Here is a 21194-nt window from a genome sequence, read left to right on the forward strand (position 1 = left end):
CCTAAAGAAAAAATAAAATCCTTTAGGACTTGCAAAATCTGGGAGGTCAGTAATAAAAACTGTAAAGTCCAGAAGTCAAAATCTGACATGCCTAACAATAAGATTGTCTATGCAGTCTTTAAAATGACATTTTTTTACAGAATTGTATGTTGATCTGTAAAACTGAGAAAGCTGCCTGTCACAGTACAAGGGAGAGATGATGCTTCCTTACAGCCATTGGCTGTATTGGCTTGTCTTTACTATTCAAACTGGATGGTGCCTTTTTTCTGCCTGATTATTGAACACATTCTGTAGACAGAATTATTTATTTTCTACAGTATATAAGCGCTTTTACATACATTAATTTTCCTCTACAATATTCTCTTTATTCAAATGAATTGAGGGACGGAGTATTTTGACATCCTATTTCATATATGAGGGTTGTGAATTTTTCTGTCCTTGAGTCTGTGTTAGTACCAGATATGTTCAAAAGACACATCTCCATAATTTAATTTGTATGAATGCAGAATATGTTAAATCCAGAAACAACAAATATATGGCTAGGGCTCTCCCTTAAAAGTTTTGATTTTAAAAATGGACATTTTAATAGCCTGACAAAAGAATTAATTTGCAGAAGCAGGAATTCTCATGCTTTATTCAAATATTTTATTTACTTTACTGTTCACTGTATACTGTTTTCCAAAGTGTTATATGCAAGATCCAAGTCCTATAGCAGGAGCCTGCTTTACTACATGAACTGGTTCAGTTAAGACTGATATACACAAAAATATTTGCAAATGTTAACTATTTAGTCCACTTTTCCTCTCAAGCAACTTTCATCCATTACATTTCTCTCTACACTGCCATATGTGATGAAGACCTGCTCTGCCTGGCAGTGTGCTCTGTCATTGATCCTTCTTTTCTAGTCCCTTGCAGTAACTGACATATCATTTAGGGAACTGGTTCTGGCAAAGCTTGAAGGGAAAAGTAAAAACTCTCACCAGAACATCTGCACATAATTGAAAAAAATAAAAAAAAGGGCAAATTTTGAAGAATTCAAGTCCTTCTTGAAGTCTGGAATAAGAGCAGCAAGCTTCAAGATAGGTATAGAACAACATTAATGCCAGTTTATTAGAGGAGTTGAGAGGAAAAAGTAGTTGGCAGTTGTAGAGCAGAGGAGGAAGAGAGGAAGAAAATCTCTGGTCACTGTGGGACAGACAGTTATTTATGCTGTATGGTTGGCTCTTGGCACAGGAGTGTCTGACTTCCTTCTCCTAGGAGAAGGTGACTGAGCATTGATGGCACAGTGTGGCTGCCTATGAGCTGAAACCAGATTAACCCCTGTACTGGTGTTCCTTTTATTTTAGGGAGAAATCCTAACTGTACATCTATTAGGAATGGAGTAGATATTTCATATTATTCTAGAAATTACATTATTTTTGCTAGTTTCTGAATCATAATAACAAACCTTGAAATATGCCTGAAATTTTTCTAAGTCATAAAGCAGAAAAAATCAAGCTTATTTAAACTAAGGGGCATTAAACACTGCTTTTATGTCTTAAATTTTTCAAATCCAAAGATATATATATGATGAGATTCTCCTCGCAGCAACATATGTGCAGGGCCAAAACAACCCAAATTACATCACCAAAGTATTTGGAATGCACTGTAGAAGCTAACAAGGATGTATTTCTTTCCTATATGTGTCATGATCATGCTTCCATTGTGATTCAGCTCAGATCTTTGTTCAGACTCCCAGTTCTCTAGAAGAGTTAGGTGATTTAGGATTCTTCTGAAAAGCATCCACTATACCAAATGTTCTGCTATCTCTTTTAATTTCTCCTGCCACAAATTTCCCTTATAAAGCTGTGAACTTGGTGGTTTGAGAGTTTTTACTCTAATTCTTTGGTTAAATCTTAACTTTTCCAAACCATGAAATCAAATGTTCAAGTTTGCAAGGTTGCTGCCAATTTGGAATGACTAAGTTACAAACAGCTACTGTCTTTCTCATTGTTTTGTCATTTTCTATGACCTGCTGCTATTGTTATTTATATATGTACTCCTATTTATGTTTCAAAACATATTGTTAATTATTATCTGTGTTTGTGTCCAAGAATTCAATTACTTATTTGATGCATCAAGACTGAACAGGCTGCATGAGATAACCATAGCTTTGGTTATAGATTTCTCAGTTCCCTGGTATGACAGGCTTCTGCCACCAAACTGAAAACCAGAAGAGCAGAACACATCCTACTGCTTCCTTTTAGGCACCAAGACATAAAACAATGGCTTACACACAAAAGAGCACAGAATCAGTTTTGTGCCCTGATACCATTACAGATTTCTGAAGTGACATGCAATCCATATAAACATTCCTTTTATAGCTTTTCATGAGTTCAGTGTAGGTTTTCTGTCACTCTGAAAAGAACAAGTGTGGGCAGGTGCTGTGCACTTTTCTTTTCATGGCTCTGCAGATGCTTTAAAGCTTTCCTTTAATGGAACTGCACAACAGTATGTAGTAGTGCTGTGAACACCTGGCGAGTAATTAAAGCCACGAGGTTCTGTTCTTGACATAAACCAGTCTCATGCTAAGCCCTGCAGAACTGAAAGCCCACATGCTGCATTATTGCCTGCACAGTCTCTTCCAGCGACAGTGCAATTGTAGCCCTTCAGACAGACCGACATTTTTCATCTCAGTGACTGATGGGAAAACTCACCCTCATCTTAGGGCTTGTCATGTTTATATATTCATGCAAGAAGGCCATGAACTGTGGCTAGAGGTCTCTTGATACTGTTTTTAGACAGATTTTAGGCTCATTACTAGCAAATATAACTCAAATTCTTCACATTCCATTCTGTATCCCTGGCAGTTAAAGTCTTTACCTTACAGTTAGTAATGAATCAAACAATAATTTTATATAAGAAAGGGCACTGGTTATCTTAAAACCTACTTCCATGACAGTAATGTTTCTCCTAATGTACTTGGATGGCAGAATCACCATTACATAACTTGTTAATACATTAATTGACCCTGCTTTTGTGATTAATATATATTAATTAGTTCATTTCAAGGATAAGAGATGAACATTCTAAAAAGCATCTGCAGAAGAATAATAGTAATTTTATATTTTACTAATCTCTGCATTTTTTAATTTGGACACATAAAATATATTTTCTTTACAAAGAAATTTTCAGGACAAGAATGAGTTTTGTATATTCCTATATTCCTATATTCCTAAGATATTTTCTTTCTCTTTTTTTTTTTTTTTTAAGCTTTATCATTCTTTGGCACTGTGTTAGTAATAAAAATTAAATTAAGCTTGACAAAATATATAGATAAATTGCTTTTAACAGCCCCTTACATTTAAAATTTTACAGTTTGTTGATATAACTGTGTTGGTTTGCTTATCTACTAATATGCAGCATTAAGCAATTTCCTTTGTTTATTTCTGTCACTAGTGAGTTAGCAACAGTGTCTCATAATGCTGTATAAGACAAAAACATTGGTGCATGCATTTGATTCTCTTTCAAGCAAGTGTTCTAGAACAGTGTAAAGTGGATTATTGTTTGCTTTGTTTGTTGGCTTCAAAGAATTTTGGGAATCCAGCTAGTCATATCATAATTACAATTTGAAGATATTTTGGTATATAATATTATGAAAAAAAAAAAAAAAGGAAAGTATTTGCAACCTTCTTTAAAAGGCAAATATATTTTTCTGTCATTTTCAGAAATTTAAGCAGGGAAGCTTAGTCTTCCAGAATTTCTCAATATGCAAATCTGAGGAGGATTTAAGAAATATACATCTGATAAGCTTAGGATAAGAGCTCATCTATTTGACTGTGCTTCTTTTAACTTATGGGTAATTGAAAATATGTTAAAAAACAGAAAAGCAACAATAATTTCTGGGTACTCTCAAGTTCACAGGAACTTTATTACCATGCAGATTTACTCAGTCTCAGTCAGAATCACTGCTGATCTCTCTGAAATGTTACAGGTCAACTTATCACCATTTCCCAGGTGACCGATCTTCAATTTATTCATATCAGAAACCGTTTTTCCTCTGGCCACTCTGATTCTAATGTGGGCTGTATATCATCAGGTAATGACAAGAACAGAGGGACTGATCTCTCTTGGCCTAATAAGCTTATTTTTGTCTTCAACTTTGCCTTTGTAGTGGAGGAGATATTATAAGCTGTCTGACACTTATTTGGAGATATATACACAGAAGAAACAATTCCCAGCAGCTTCAGGGAGCGAGTTACATGTGCTCACGCAAAATTCATGAAAACACTTCATAATAATCTTTGCAAAAAACAGAACTTTTAATAGGAGAAATTTTCTGTTTCTAACCCAGAAACTTTCAACAAATGTTCTTCTCCACGCACGAGGTACTCAGGTAAATTGGCACACGCTGACCTGGATTCGGGGACAATGGCTGTAATCTGTCTGCAAAAACCCCAGTAGGCTGTACAGAGGCTTCATGTCAATCAGAGAAAGAAATGGAAGTTAAACAAGCACTGCTAGATTTTTGTGCTTTTTTTTCCCCACATGCTCTGTTTGTTTAACCAGCAGGGTGTCACCAGGTGGATGTTAGTGTTCGTGTACAAGGCTTTCACAGAGATTGATGTTCACAGCAACAGCTGAGTTCATTTACAATGCCGTTCTCTGAAAGCCTTGCTGAATAGATTCCTAAAGACAGTGATTTACTGTCTGTCTTTTCCTCTTTTATTATATTCCACCACCAGTGATGCCTATTCTTATTTGATGACTTCAGTATCCTTGCTAAAAGGTGCTCATACATTTTCAAATTCTGTTACTGTTAGAAGAGGGAGAGAATGAAGAAGAATGATTGAGCTGTCTTTGAATAGTTGCTGGGCTCTTGCTGTCCTGTAACTATTGTAACATGCTGCATTGTCTCAGGGTTACTGGGAGGTGTGAACAGCAAAAAACATGAAAGAAAAGAGTGTAGCTTCTGGAGAGGGCCTTCTACCATGTAGTCTTTACTATTTCCTTTCCTATTTAATATGAGTAAGTACATCATTACAAGTGAGGATCAACACTGGATAGAATTTAAATCACTGAAGAGTTAAAAAGTTTCAACACTTATTAGGAGCTTATATTTGTTTGTCCCAGGATAATGTCCTAGCAGCATTTATTTCTGAATACTTTATTATCTTCAGCCCTAGATATGATGTGTATTCCTTCATTCAATTTGCAGATGGTGAATGAAACTGGCAGAGTTGAAAAAAATTTTCTGTTAGTAACATTCAGCATTTAATTTCTTAAACCCTGGAAAAACAAACAAACAAACAAATGAAAAAAAGAAACCAAAAAAATCCCAACAAAAAGCCTATAGAATTTGTTTTCTGGTAATTTTCCCATTTGATGAAATGGTTGGTGGTTTTGATGCTAGCATAGGGGATCACAAAATTAACTTGAAAATAAAGATAACTAATACATGAGCATATGGAAATAAAGATACTTGAAATGGTCCAGCTTCTGATCTCCGAGGGTCTCATATGAAAGTAAATATATATTCACCAAGGAACTGAACCAAAATCTGTTGAAATCACCAAATGTTTTTCTACTAATATATTGGATTTTGGAGAAGGCTCTGAAAAGCTCTCTCAATTCAGCAGCAATGCCATGGCCCCATTAAATATATAAATTACAAAGTACTTCCTAAGAATGTATGTAATAATTTCAGTGATAAAAATTGTAATTTTGTTCACATCTTTGTTTCAACATTTGTATTTTAATTTCTCTCATTTAAATGTTATAAATTTAAAATAAAGATATACAGTGGAAGAGAGATAGAGGAAAAATTTAAAACACTGCTGCTTATAGGTTAGAAAGCTCCACCCTGTAACTGAGATTTGCCAAATATAATGCTTATTATGTCATTTTTGTCTGTATTCCAGAAGGAGAAATATGCTCATTTTAGTTTTCTCAGATAGAAATTGCAGTGAACTGCTGTGAGAAACTTTTGTAAGTATCAAGAACCTGGATGAATTTCCCAAGAAAGTGAACTGAAATCTTCGCTTTAGGTGGGTCTGCCACTTAATTGAACTTCTTTCCTTTTAAAAATATAATGAAAAATGTACAGAAAAAGTGGGAGACACCTCAGTATCAAAAGATGATGCTATTAAGAAGGGAATCCTCAAAGTCTAATGATCTGTTATCAGAACTCTACTCTGTGCGAGCCTTTATTTTACTACCACCTCCAGTTTTAGCTTTCTATGAAAGTAAAAATATGAAGAGAAAGGATACAGTCTTGTCACTGTGTAATTTCCATTACTTTCTTTTTAGGCTAACTTAAATGGTTTTTTTCTTGGTTTGCATTCAAGAGCTTGGCTTCCTTTTTCTCCTTCCCAACTCAAGCTGAAGCACAGATATTAATAATTGGATGAACTTTGCATTGCTTCTGCTTGTGCATGTATAGAAGAGGTTAGTCTTATAAGCAGTCTGCCACCTTTAACAGTTGTCAATGCCTCCTTCAGAAAATAATCTAACCCTACAGTTACTAAAGACAAAATCAACTAATCTCACATCATAAACAGTAGAAAAAGATATGAGAAATGAACACAGTACTTAGCAGTTTCAAAAAAATCCAGTCTTCTAATCCTGGTAACACAGATGCATATCCTAAATAGTAGGAAAATCAAATATTGTTCCTGTTAATGTTTTGTTAAGCAGTTTTGACTACAACACACATTTGGCCAACTCACAAATAAATCATGCCTTGTCCTTTGAATTGTGGATGGTTTGAACTATGCTAAGAATGACAACAATTACAGAATTTGCATGTGTCTGCCAACAGAACAGATGGCTTTGTAGGTGGAGGACAATGGAGAAGAAAAGAAAAAGGAAATGTTCAAATGAAATGCAAAATCAAAAAGAAATCTTAACTAGATCCTGATATGCAGTATAGTAAAGAACTTGATTTGAAAATATTGCAGTAGCAAGGGAAGTAAGGAGATTGTAATGAATTTGAGAGGATTTCTGAGAAAATATTGGAAATGGCTGGACATGCTTCTACCACATTAAATCCTGAATATTCCTTAGTCCTCTCCTCCATACAACTGCTCAGGGTGTACCTCTGAGTGGTATAGCTCACTCCATCCTAATGTCTATGTTGCAGTCCAGGTTTTGATCATGAAGGCATATGGAAAAAAATATGGAAAGTTAACTTGTAGAAACTCCTCTTGTAATGTAAACAGTGCCAAAGTGATCAAGAAAAATTATTGAAATTGTTACTATAGTCATGATTTTGAATAGCTAAAAAAGCCAATGTATACTCAGAGTTCCATTTCTTATACTTCAGTGGCTACCTATTCAATCAATGGCACAGAACACATGTACACTGCTATTGACATTTTCCTAGAGCAGAAACTGTTTTTCTCTTACATCTCTGGTAGATACTTTGGAATATACTGAGCAAAAATATATCTGTGCCCCATGAATTTCACAGTCTATGAAACAAACAGATTTCTGTGTGTAAATGAAGAGCAAGACACAGGGAAGTATATGATGTGATATGATACTGAGTAGCAGTAGTGGAAGACAGGTACCATAGCACATCAGTAGCTGAAATACTACCTTTTTAATTTTTTTTATTTTTTTTTTAAACCATTGGAACAAAAAGAAATTTCAAAAGCAAGATTTTAGTGGTAGAATGAAATAGATCTGCAGAAATCCAGGGTGACCTCTCCCCATGTATAATAGACAGAATTGGAATAAGTGAACAAAGATCATATTTGAAAATGTATTGAATTGAATATAGCAGTATAGCCAATTAGAACTGTGACTTGACCTCAATACTAAACAAAAGACAACAAGAAAGGTGAATATCAGCTAAGACATACTATGAAAAAAGCTGTGTAAGAAAGTGAAAAAAGAAAACCACATTTTTATTCATCCACTAAGCACAGAACAGATTCACAGAATTTCTCTTTAATTCAAAATAGTGTTAACAAATGAGAGTGGGGCAAACCATATGCTAATACAATAAAGTTTTTCAAAAGGGTGATTTGCCCTTTTGAGAAAAAATCATAGCTAATGTAAATGCTTGATGATCTGAACTTCTTATCCATCACCACATCAAGTCCATATTTGGTCCAAATTATTTAACATTTATTAGTATTTATTATAGGTTATATTTTTCCCCTTGTTTTATTGCCTCCTGTAAGTACCTGTAGTTCCAGTTTGTTCTCCTTGACAGCATTCTTTAAAGTCTAGTCACTCTGTATGCCCACACTATCTCATCTCATTTCACCTTGCCAGGCACTTCTATGTGACTGCAGAGAGTTTTTATTGAAGAGGGAGGATTTCACACTGAAGATTGCTTCTTGTGAATTCATCCATGAAGTGTTTTTTTTCTGTATATAGCAATATATTCACATTCAAATTAGTCATTTTGCCGGGACACCAGAGAACAGAACAGAAGCTAAAAATAAAATCCCATTGTCCCACATTGTCCTGTGTACTGGGACTTATTAGGACAGATTTTTATTTGCTTAATTTTTCTATTTTTTCACTGTATTTCATTATTTTTATGTTTCTTAGTATCTTTACTTTCAGCTCTTTTGTTTTATTTCACACTGGAAAAATTTATCTGTGAGACCTTTCAACCAGAAGAAATTGTTCTTTCAAATTTTCTTCATTTTTGTGGACATTTCTCTCTCCAATCAGATGTGAGTTACAATGGCTTGCCTTTGCTTTTTAGGCTCTGTTTCTAGCCTTCATGATGGCTATCTTTGAGGCAAACAATTTTATCAAATATCCTTCAAGAAATGGCCATTAAGGAGAAAAGACAAGAGAGAGAAATGGTCTAAATTAGCTCTCATATTACTAAATAAATGTGTTGTTTCTCTTCCTCATCAAACTGTTCATGAGTTACAACACTGGCCACAAAAATCAGATTGAAAGCCATAAGAGCTGTTGAAGTAATAGGTGACATCACAGTCTTTTGTGCCAAGACTAAAGGGAGGAAGTGAGATGAACTTAGGAAGAAACCAAAGAGCTGAAAAGAAGGACCTTCCATGTCTCAGGTTTATATTATATTACCAAAGAGGCTTTCAGCTTGTTCTTTGAAATCAAGTAAGGAATGGTTAAATGCTAAGTCAAGGAAAGTTATGCATATTTCTTCCACTAACAGAAGATGTGCTCAGTACAGAAAGGAATCAGATGATATTCACAGTTGAATATTAATTTTAAAGGTCTCTATACTTGGGCAAAAAAACCAGTGGATGTGTATTGCTACAGATACAAATTTAAAATCCCAATAACTGCCACTTTTCTTCAGTAAAAACTGTCCTTGAGTGGGGTAGTAGTCCTCTAAAGATTAGAGAAAATTCTCTGTTTTGAAGCACAACTGCTGAAAAGAACTCTGCATAGTGAGATCATGTTCAGACATATGTGCATCCATGTTCATGTAATATTTTCTTTTAATTTGGATCTTGCAGAAAGATATTATTTCCACACATATTTTAAATCTGAAATCTGTTCAACCATCTGAATTACTGTATAAAATAAATAATTGGAAATATAAAAATATTATCATATTGATGTGAGGATAAAATCCCCACAGTTAAAAGGTATTTTTAACATTTCTTTGGTTTCATATTGTGCTTTTTTTTTTATATTTAAAACAAAAAGAGACTGAATTAATTCTTAAGAGATGCAAGCAGAAGTGTTTGTGGAATAATTTGGAGACTGTAACCATGGCTAGTCACAAGCTGATCTCAAGTACCTATGTGAAATACTGGAGAATTTCAGTCAAGTTGAATTAGTAGTAAAATGTGTCTCATGGATTTTTTTTTAGGATTGTTTTCAAAGATCAAAAAACCAGAACAATTACATTGTTTCAATTCCTTGTCTCTTCCCAGTTAGATAAGGTGAATAAAATCATGCCCATATCTTGAATTTTCAGATCCTTTGACATATATACCAGGAATACAACAGGAACCTGAATATAGTCTGCCTAGAAATTCTGTCTACCTTTGTGGCCATAAAAAAATGGATATCCTACATGCTTACCACTGACCACATGGTATCCCCAAAAGGTCCCTGGAAATATTTGAGCATAAATTCATAGAGTACCAGAAACATGATGTGCTTATAGCAGTGACTCAAGCAGCGAAAACATACTTGAGCCCAAATCAAAAGATAATACTGCTTACCTATTTATTTGCTTTTAATTCCTGATATATTCAAAAGCAATCTTGAAGCTGCTTCAGGTCACTACAACTGTTTCTGATTGATTTTGGATTTAGCACTTGGATATATACATATATACATACAAACATGTGCATCTATATATGTAAACTGAGACTGTATTCATCATATTAATAATATATTTCCTTATACTTTACCCATTATAGCTCTTTATCTCTCACCCTGATTCTAAACACATACTGATGTGTATTTCATAGATATCACATATTACATATGAAAACATATTACATGTTTTCATTCTTTTTTCTGGGCACTTGCACAAACTTCAGGACACATAAAAGTATAATTTGTTTAATGAAAATAATCTTATATTTGAAAAAGCATTCGTTTGAAAATACATCCATTGTCTACCAGAGTTTCAAGAATATATCTTTATTTTCTTTAAGGAAAATATCCCTTTCTTTAAAGGTCAAATGTTAAACGGTTAATGTTATTGATTTATAGCTAATAATCACTTCATTTCTGTTATGGGAACTCTGAGAACTGGTTTGGTCTCCTAGCTATGATAAAATGTAGGTTAAGTATGTAATTTATTATTTGTCCCTCTGTGATTAATTGATAATTTACAATGCTGATTACTTAATCATCCAAAGTATCAACCAGCAGCCAGCTAAACAATAGCACTGGGTTAAATGGTTTTAATATCAATGATCAAGTGTTCACTGAAAGGAAGAAATCCTCTCAATTACAGTGCTGACTTTATATTTTGCTGTCAAATGCTCCCAGTTAACTTCACCTTCCTACTTGATGCTGAAAACTCAGAACTGATCTGGTATTTCACCAAAATCAGCCCTTTAAAATTCTGGAAGCAGGACTTTAGTTTAGCAAATGCCTGCTTTGTTTCAAAATCCATGGGAAAATTCACATGGCCTCCAATATGTTTTGTAACACTGTCAAAAGATATTCTGTATGCAAACAAATAAGACTGCAGCTCACTGTGTACTGGTCAATCAATGCAATAATTCAAAATAATACTGCAATGATAGCCAAACTTACTATCTGCTATGTAAGGAAATTCATTATCACTCAAATAGATGTCCAAAAAGTTCCATTTTTATCATCTATAGTATCCGTGGTGAAAAAAATTCCGTTTCCAATTGTGTATTGACTTTTCACTTTCTTAGTGAGTACTAGGGAAAATATCTTCTTATTGTGGGGTCAGAAAAGCATTTTAGTAATTTCTTTTGTGGATTGAAGATTTAATGTCATTTATTGATCAATGAATGCTGTTGTGGCAATTGTTTTCTTATGTTTAATAAAAAATAGCATAAAATTTCTGTATATCTCTGTTTATTGAATTTAAAAAAAAATTATATTACTGATGTAGTTTTTGCAATGGTATTTTACTGAGCTAATAAGCATGTCCTGAACTTACTTAAACACTTTATTGCAAAACACTATAGAACTTCTCATCACATGTTCTGTGTTCTGTTGGTTGTAGTGTATTGTGTACATCTACCTGCAGTAATTTAATGCATTGTGTAAATGCACCTTAAGAAGAATTAAGTACTCCTAAGAAAGGAGCAGAGTGGGCAGTCAGACTGCAGTAAGCTGCTACTTTTTGTTTCACTTTGGTTTTCCTAATGAGGTTGGCTTAGCTGGTTGGAACATGGTGCTAATACTGCCAAGGCTGTGGTTTACATCCCCATACAGGCCATTCACTAAAGAGCTGGACTTAGTGATCCTTGTGGGTCGGTTCCAGATCAGAATATTCTGTAATTCTGTAATAGTCTAAAGTGACAATGCCACCAAACAGTTCTGATCAGTCCAGAGCCTGGTCATGCAGAGGTGAAATTGCTGAGAAATGCAGCAAACATCTATAATCCTCACCATGAGTAACTATACTGTTTCAAAGAAACCCAGTCATGACATAGTTAGTAACACTGCATGGGGAAAGCTTGATTAACACTTGTTTCTACTCTTCAGTCACAAATTATTGCTACTCATTCAATGTCACCAGCAACCAAATCTAAAAAAATCCCAGAGTTTTAGAACCTTCACTTATACTTTAAGTCACACAAGTTTGGAAACTATCACTGCATTTTATGAAATCAAATAGTATGTTCATGATGTTAAAATGCTAAAAATGTCAGTTTGATACCCTCACCCAAGGTAACTAGCAATCCATACTAGCAAGGTATTGCAGTCCATACTACATATCTGAACGTCTTCGGTTTAGAAATGTCCTCAATCAAACACTTAATCAGCATTTCTTCATGACCATTTTTTCTTGGTTTGTGAGCAAAACTTAAATAAAAGCTGGAAAAAAACACCTATATCAGGCCAAGGGCAAGTTCATAACACCCTATTTATTGAATAGATTAATGAAAATATGTTTCTTTCTCAAATATTTGGCGAGTTAACTTGGCTTTTCATCTTCTTAAGTAAACTCTGATTCATTTTTAGCATATCCTAAATCATAGGAAATGTCTATTTAGTGTTAGGAAGTAAAGTTTCAGCACATTTTAATACTGCAGGTAGATCAACAGCTATTCTATAATATTGAAGCAACCCAGTCATTAAATAAAAAGATGCTACCTCAAAAAGCTTCAAAACACAGAACATTACTTCTCTTTGGAACTGATAGTTAAGGTTCTATATTCTGTATAGTAATATTTGATTACTTGTCCAACTACTTTAAGTTTTTCCACTTGGAGAGGTGCATTTATGCACATAACCTGTTCAGTTGCTCACACTAGTTTTGTTATAAACATTAAATCAAATATATTTGTGTTAAGCTCTGCTAAGTTCCTGACCATACCCAAACCACAACTAAACTGAATATAATTAATAGTAAACATGAACTATAGCTGTGTGAAAAGACCTAAAGAAGTCTATAGAAAATCTACATTAAATAGACTTTGAATATGATTTCCCACTGAAATATTGTTGACATTATGTCCAGACGCAAGTGGTTACACAGTGTTTGTCAGAGCCCATGGAAAACTTACTACTTATGAATATCATCTTTCTACAACTCTCAACTCATTTCTGTAATTAGCTTGATTTCCATGCAGCTCTGAATAATGTATAAGCAATTTAAAAATAAGCAAAGAAAAGGGCATATTACTAAAGAACCCTTTTATTTATGTTTTTGTTTTTTTTTTTTTTTAATATTACCATGATAATATTTATCCACATGGAAAAAATTTAAAAAATATATCCAAAAAAAACAAACATCAGGTTCATTATTATGCTAGTTAGTTTTTCTCTTATTGCTTTGAAACAGGAAGGTAATAGATGCTGAAAAGAATTAATGGTGTATATACAAACTATAATATGGTATGAGTGTCAACACTGACTTTTGGATTTGATCTGCTGGTGACCATTTGTCCATCTTTGAACTTGGAGAAATAGAGGACTTAACTGCAGCAGTAGATAAATCCTGTATCTGGTTTGGAAAGCAACTGGTTTACTGCTTTTATGAAATCTGTGATTAAATCTATATTCAGGTACATAGAATTCACTCACTCTGTTCTTCATTGTTCTGTGTATAAACTCAAACTTGCTTTCCACCCCCATATGTCACTAGAACTGCTTTGCAAACTCCTACAATCTTGGATTTTTTTTTCCCAGGGGGAAGTTTGAGCTAAGTGGGGTTTTTCCACCATATTGTATTTGTCTTCTGGTCCATCAGTCTGCTACACTTTTGGTTTCAGTGGAAAAATGTGGGAAAAAAACTGGTTGTATTATGATTACAATTAATTACATCAGTTAATAAGATTGTCACTTTCAAATGTTTCTGCACTATGTGTTGGCTGAATAAAATGATAATGTCTGAGATCAGATACAGACAGACACAAAGACTCATTTGTTAGCTCTGTTATTATCCAGTAAATGACACTGTGGTGTGAGTACACTTTAAAATTAAATGGCGATACGGTCAGTAGCTGGAACTTAGGCAGACATAACACTGATTCCACAGAAGATTGTAAAAAAGATCATTTTCTTAAAATGGAACAGGATTACTTGCCATTACCCTTTTCAAATTGAGGAGGGCAAGTAAGTGCTGTAACAGCTCAGAACTCTAAAATGCAGTAGTCAGTGATGTGCAGATGGTCTTCTGTCTTCTACAAACTATAACATCTCCCTGCAGATCCATCCCTGTACAGGCTACCAATTCTCTGTGTCAGTGCTTGGCACCAATCAACAGTGGATAGAAACTGACTGTCATCACCAGTTTATTTTCTTACTATAAAACTTTCATACCTTCTCTCTATGAGTTCTCACAGGCAGCTCCTTACAGCACTGGCCCCTTTTCTATTTCTTCCACACAGCTGGCTGACTTCTTTCTACTCCTTGCACAACTGCCTCACCCATACAGTCTCTCACATGACCTCCTTACCTCTACTGCTCCCTGCAGCACAGGCAACAAACTCCAGCTCTCCTCTCAACTAGTTAACCCACTCTTTTATAACACCCATCCTTATTGGACATAGCTGTGACCTATTAAGGGCAGGCCTGTTCCTACTCTTTGGCAATTAGTACAGTTACTGCTCCTCAGGAGTGAGATTGCCTTCAACACTATCTCTATTCTCCTACAATCCATCCTCCCACAGAAAAGGTTTTTCCAGCAAAAAATCTTGAGGTGTTGAGACAACGATGTTCAAAAAAACAACACAAAATTTATATGTGTAAAATAGAGAGGTGCTGAATTAATAGCAGAACAAAACCAAGTCCCAAGATAATGGAAAGCTAAAAGAAGCAGAAAAATATTCAACTGAAGTGCAGCAGAAAGGAGCCTGCAAAATGAGAGGCTTAGCTCTTGTCACCTACTGTGAGGATCTGACCCAGGAAACTGTTGTTTCAAGATGTGATCAAGTAGACAGTTTTGTTATTAACTGCTCTGGTGTTACACATGCTCTGTGAAAAAAAAAAAAGTCTGGACAGGTGGATTATATTTTTTTCTCTCTTCATCTTGAAGGATGATATCTGAACTTCTAGATGAGGACCTTAGAAAGCTCCATAATTTTCAGTTTCTATAGGAAAATATATGGGTACATTCAACAAAACAAATGGAGATTAAAGGTAGTGATGAACCACTGGGCTGAATGATAGAGGAAACATAATTTAACTGTTGCTGCCACTCAGTAAAAGCAAGAATAATCCTTAATGCAGAAATATCACAGCATCAAAGTGAAACATTCTGCAAATGTATATAACACTCATTTGGTACAGGGATTCAGTGCTCCATACAGAAATGAGCCTGAGCAAGCAATGGAACCTAGAAAGTGATCAAGAATCTATATTAACATCTAAAGTACCAATACACAAATAATCAGAAAGTAGGAATAAAAATGCTCAGATGCTACAGATCACTGAACAGAATAGCTTCTGAATTGCATCACTACAGAGCAATGTGCAAAACTCAAGTAAACCCTGTGACTAATGAACTCATGCCTAAATCCAGAAACGAACAACTGTGTAATCAATGTGACAACAATGAGTCAACAGGAGTGAAGCTTTCCACTCTGGTAAGCCAAATAATAGATGATTCAGAAAAAAGATATTTTTAAAAAACTTAAATTGCATAATACCTATATCTTCTATTTTTATATTATTTTATATTAATTTGTTACTTCCTTTAAAATCAATTAGGAATTGCCATTCCTCACCTTAAGATGTGAGAAAAGAACATCTAAGCTGTAGTGGTTTTCCACTGCAGTATAAACTGGAATTCAACAGTGAACTGGAACTCAGTTTTTCCCTGATCTCTTGGCAAGCCACGTAATCCTTCAAAACCACAGTAAAATGAGACTAATAGAACCTTTATGATCTGTTTTTAGTTTTTTGATAACAGATCTATCATAAATATACATGTGTGAAAATATTTAGACTTAGTGTTCTGACAAACCAGCCTGCAACCATGGTGCCTGACACTTAAGGCAAAAGTAATGTAGTTAGAGGGGAAATATGTTGATATTCGGTGGCACAGAAGGGAGTACATTTGCATATGTTGTACATGTTTAAGAGACACTGACATTAAAATGGAAGCTATACCTTTGAATAGAGGTAAGGTTGTAGTTTTCAACATACATAGAAATTTAGGCTGGGTCTGCCTAAATGTTTCTAGGGTGAGTATGTTATTAACCAAAACCAATGGCTTTCAGTATTGTGTTAAAAATCTCGAACCCAAAGTCAGAAATAAGAAACCTATTGCAAGTGTGTCCTGTAATTGGGGACTTTAGAAGCAGTTGAAACTCCGGTGAGCTGAGCAACTTTTCACTTCAGCATGTGATGCACCCTTGCACAGGAGCTGAAATAACAAGATCTGTGGGCAGATCTGTGGGAGTTATTTTCACTGTCTTTTGCTGGCAGGCACGGGAAGAGGGACAGGTGCGTGGACTGAGGAGAAGCTTGAAAAAGCAATTTATAGTGCCCTAACACATCAACTTAATTCAGATCTCAGTACCAACAAGACTTAAAAATATGAGTGAAGAAAGGCTATTGTGAGAGAAGAAAAGCAGCCATCTGGCATTGCAGTGGCTTTCTGAAGATGTAGATAAATGGGGTGAGTTCCATTGTTGAAATTAGGTGTTCTTTTCTATTAACTTTCTAATTAGTGCTTTTCTCTATCAGTTAAATCGATATTGTTTAACAAACTGCTTGGATCCTGCTGACAAAGAGGAAAATTAGTTTGATGGGAGCCTGAATTTTATTATCATTGCCCAAAATTCAAAGGATTTTGCCAGAGCTTTGAGCCAGGACTTTATGTGGTGACATTTAAATTCAGCCCAGAATTCATTCCTGTCTCTCAAGTCAGAAAGGAACAAAGACTTATCTGAATACCATTGCATTAGGAAAAAATAACAGTGTGCCAAAAAGTGCATAACAACATCTGTATTTGTTTGGTTATGCCCCACCCTGCAGATCCTTCTGAATCTTCACTTCCCCCACGCTGCTGAAGCACTTGAAATGAGTTTGGTGGAATAATCCAGCTGAAAAGACAGGGGAGGTCAGGCTGACTTCGTGAGCCTTGAGTGTGCTGCAGGGCATAGCAGTCTGAGGAGAATCAGGGAAAGCACCCTTTCTGCAAAGGTATTTGGAGTGACATTGAATTTTCTCTGAACTGCTTTGTTTCTGAGCACTTAACAAGTGTAAGTAATCCATCTATTCAGTAGGATTTTCAATTAGTAAAAGAAACAACGCAGGAGCACTAGAAATCAAATTTGCATCCTTTGATAAGCACCAAGAAAAAGTGCTACAATTTAGTGATCTGGTTAAAAGCCTTTCTTTCTGTCCCTGGTACATAATAGAGACACATACTTAAGAAATGCTGTCTGGGAAACATTTCAAAATGAGGAAGATAGCTGTTGGCAACATAAAATACCTTTTCTTGTGTAGAGATTCACTGCTTGCATTCTTTCCAGGGGCAATATAAAAGAAACTGAGAGAACCATCTTCTAGAAAAGGAGGAGTCCAGCAAATTGTCACACTGCTTGATGTATTTCTCCTCTCACCTCAGGACTATCTACTACATAATTGGCAATAAATTGTTGTTACTTCTTACTATGGCAAATCCCTTTGTGACTTTTATATAGTTGGATAGACAGAGGTATAGAGAGAATAAAAAACCCAACAAACATAGTGCTTAAGTACTATCAATAAGAAAATATTTTAAGTGACAAACATCTTCTAAAGACAAAAAAAAATGAAGAAAAAACTTGGAATAAAAACTGTGTCTATGCATCTGTGTTCATTTTCTGTCCTCTTGTTAAAAAAGGGAAAATAGATCCAAAGCTGACAGCATTTTCTCATCTTTCCTCAGAAACTTGGAATTTTATCCATTGGATACCTTCAAACACACACCTTGCTCAGGTCTCTGATATGTGTTCTTAACTATCAATCAAGTATGAAGTAGTGCACGGGAATTCCAACACAATTTCTTGATTGCTATTTTCTATTTGCTTGTTATTTCTTTCGCAGGGAGGTTTCCTGGTCATAGTCCAATAATCTTAAAAGAAAGAAAAATGATACCAAATATTTTCCTTTTGTCTTAATGTGGGGTTTAGATATGTACTGAAATGTTCTCATAGCAGAAAAGCCAATAGCTTTTGCAGCAATATATTCCTTCTATTCATGGCACATCTTGTTTTACTTTTGCATAAGAGTAAGAAGAGAATTTGCTAGTTTTCAGATATTGTTAATGACAAAAAACTGTTAAGGAAACTTATATTTAAAATCCAGTAAAAGTACAGATTTTTCTTTCAGGACAAATTTTTTCTAGCCCTGATTCTTCTACTGTTTTAAAGGTCAAAGTGAAACGAAAATCCATTAATGACACTGTTTTTATCTAGGTTTGTGGAAGTCATAGACAGTGGTTACTCTGGTTTTCCTGGAGAGCACGTAAGGTTTTTCATTGCTATGTATTTGCCAAAAAAACCTTAAAGAATTTTATGATATTTGAATCCATGCTGTATCATACTGTATAGAATTTATTCCAGGGAACCACCTTCACATCAGCTATGGTCATCTTCTAGAAGAAAAGCCCAAAATTTGGATGTAGTTTTCCATTTTTATCAATGCATTCTAATAGTTAAATTGTGGGTGAATCAGGAAATTTTTTTCAAATTTTTTTCATATAAAACATGTCTACCATATAAGTGCATCTGTGGTAATTTTTACATGAAGTGTGGATTGTATCTCTATATAAATAGAGAGATATAGATAATACCTATTCTAAAATTCAGTGATGAGAAACAGAGGCAGCTCTGACTGTTCACATCATTCTCAGTGAGGGACTCCACTGAATACAGTATAAAGTAGATAAGATTTTAATAGCTTTCTCTTCTCTTCCTTTCTTTGGACCACTAGAAAATGCTGCCTCGGAAATAAATTTGCCTCTTTGACATAATGTTGAATGCAATTATTTTCTTTTATGGAACAGTTCCTGCTAGGAATGCAAATAGCAAAAATATAACCCAGTTTGACCAGAATGAGCTAGCTTGTGTGAAAACCAGGATCATTCAAATTCATTTTGTAGTCAGTAAAGTTCCCACTGGCTTCAATATCTTTATACTTAGGGTTTAAAATTCAGCACAAATATCATATGAGGGAACCTTGTAATTTTTCTTTTTTCTTCTTTCTTTGGTTTTTTAAATAATATAAATTATAGTCTTTTGTATTTCTTCTCAACTTAGTCCTGTTCCTGTATTGTATATAAGCAGAATTTTCAAAAGGCCTCAGGATTAGTGCAATGCAGTTTCTGCAAGTCTTTGATAGTTTTGTCAGTAACCCACCAGCATTATGGGAACTAATGGGATTTTAAGGAATCTACAAAACTCTCCTCCCCTCACTCCCATCCTGCCACTAAACGTTCGGGTTAGCTTTTTTTCTGAAAAAAATCATCAGTTTATTATTTTTTTGTTACTACTATTGTACTATTATTTTACCTAATCAATCAAACCTGTTTTTTTTAATTTGGTAGCTTATTTACTTTTCTACTGTATCTAAACAGTATAGGTTTGTATTTATAAGAAAAGCAGGTTGATAAAAAATATGTGGATCAGTAAATGATCAGCAATAACCAAGCACAAACAGCATTAAATTAAATTTTAACTGTTGACTGTATTCAGGAGACTCTTATCATTGACTTATTTTCTTCAGAAAACTTTTTGTTGCTTAGACAATAAACAGTGAGTGACACAGTCGTTTCTTAATTTTATTCCATTTTCCTAGACTTCCATGAATTGCCATATTTTTGCAGCTCTCAGTATTTCTTAATACATCAGTATTTCACAATATGCAATTGTAGAACTTGATGGGTTTATGTTGACACTCCTTTCAAATAAAGCAAGAGTCATGTAAACAAATGCTTAGTCCATGGCAAAGCTCAACTGTTAGCCAGGGAGCAATGAGAACAGCTGAAGAACCAGGCTTTAGAGCAAATTAGTGGTTTGTTGTTTTGCAGTGCTGTCAAAAAACCCTTTGCTGAAGGGTCATATTGGGGAAAGAATGCCAACTTGCAGTTCTGCAGAGTATCTTCTTCATAGCTCCATATATGTCAATGTTATACAGAGAAGCCAGTAAGAACTGGGGGAAATGGGACAAATGTTGGTTGTCTTGCATTTTTTGTTTTTTCTTCTTTTTTTTTTTTTTTTTTTGGGTGGGGGAGGGCATAAAATTGCAAAGGAACTATTATAATTTAAGTTCCTACCACAGCTGAGAGACCATGTGGTACTCTTACAGTACTTACTTGAACCACTCATTCAGTTTTTCTGATCTGGGAGATGAGGAGAAAGGGAGAAGAGTGCCAAAAAACATCTTCTTATTTTAAATATGTTCTGATGAGAAATCCTGCTGGAAATTGCTGCTTGCTAAATTTGCCTTTCTTCTGCTTCTTCCTGTGGATGTATACCAGAAAGAAAAATGGTAGGGCCTTTTGGTTTTTTTTTGTTTTTTTTTTTTTTTTTAGGACTTGGAAAGTGAAAATAGAAAATAGCTTGTTCAAAAACTATTTTTTAAAGTTGAACCTCTCAGATTATTCCATATAATCAGGTTTTGGTGGTTGGGTTTTTTTTAAAATTGTATTAGTTCATAATCCTGATTTAGCTCAGACTAACTCCTCCATCCTTGATGAAAAGTTCAGTAATAACACAATCTAAAAGTCTAGAGCTTTAAAAGAATATACATGTCATGTTAAAGATCTGACACCTACTTCTGGTTCAAAACTTAGAGCACTTTATACTCGCTCAATTGCTACTGGAGTACACACAGCAGAAAGCAAGTTGTGCCAAAGATTCTCCTTTCTGTTATTGAGCACTGAGAATTAAGACTTCATTCAGGTAAAACAACTGGTTTCTATTAGCTGACTATTTAGTGGATCTATCTCTGCCAAAAAGTATATTTTTATACTTTTACATTCAATTCTGTATACAGAAAAATGATAAGTACTGCTCCCAAATCCGGATTCTATGCCACAGAGTCATCTCTGTGAATCTCTTAGTAAATTGATTAAGGTACTTAGTTAACTTCTGTCA

General features: G+C 34.6%; 1 long non-coding RNA gene across 1 annotated transcript; it reads right to left on the reverse strand.

Annotated features, from left to right (window-relative positions):
• Positions 1 to 7956: 7956 nt before the first annotated feature.
• On the reverse strand, positions 7957 to 14584 carry LOC135302093 (uncharacterized). Its single transcript, XR_010363787.1, has 3 exons — positions 14425 to 14584; positions 14195 to 14328; positions 7957 to 8357 (listed from the first exon to the last, which is right to left on the reverse strand). It is a non-coding gene; the product is annotated as an uncharacterized LOC135302093 (long non-coding RNA).
• Between the last annotated feature and the right edge of the window lie 6610 nt (positions 14585 to 21194).

The sequence above is a fragment of the Passer domesticus genome, chromosome 6, assembly GCF_036417665.1.
Source record: "Passer domesticus isolate bPasDom1 chromosome 6, bPasDom1.hap1, whole genome shotgun sequence".
NCBI classification, from domain to species: Eukaryota; Metazoa; Chordata; class Aves; order Passeriformes; family Passeridae; genus Passer; species Passer domesticus.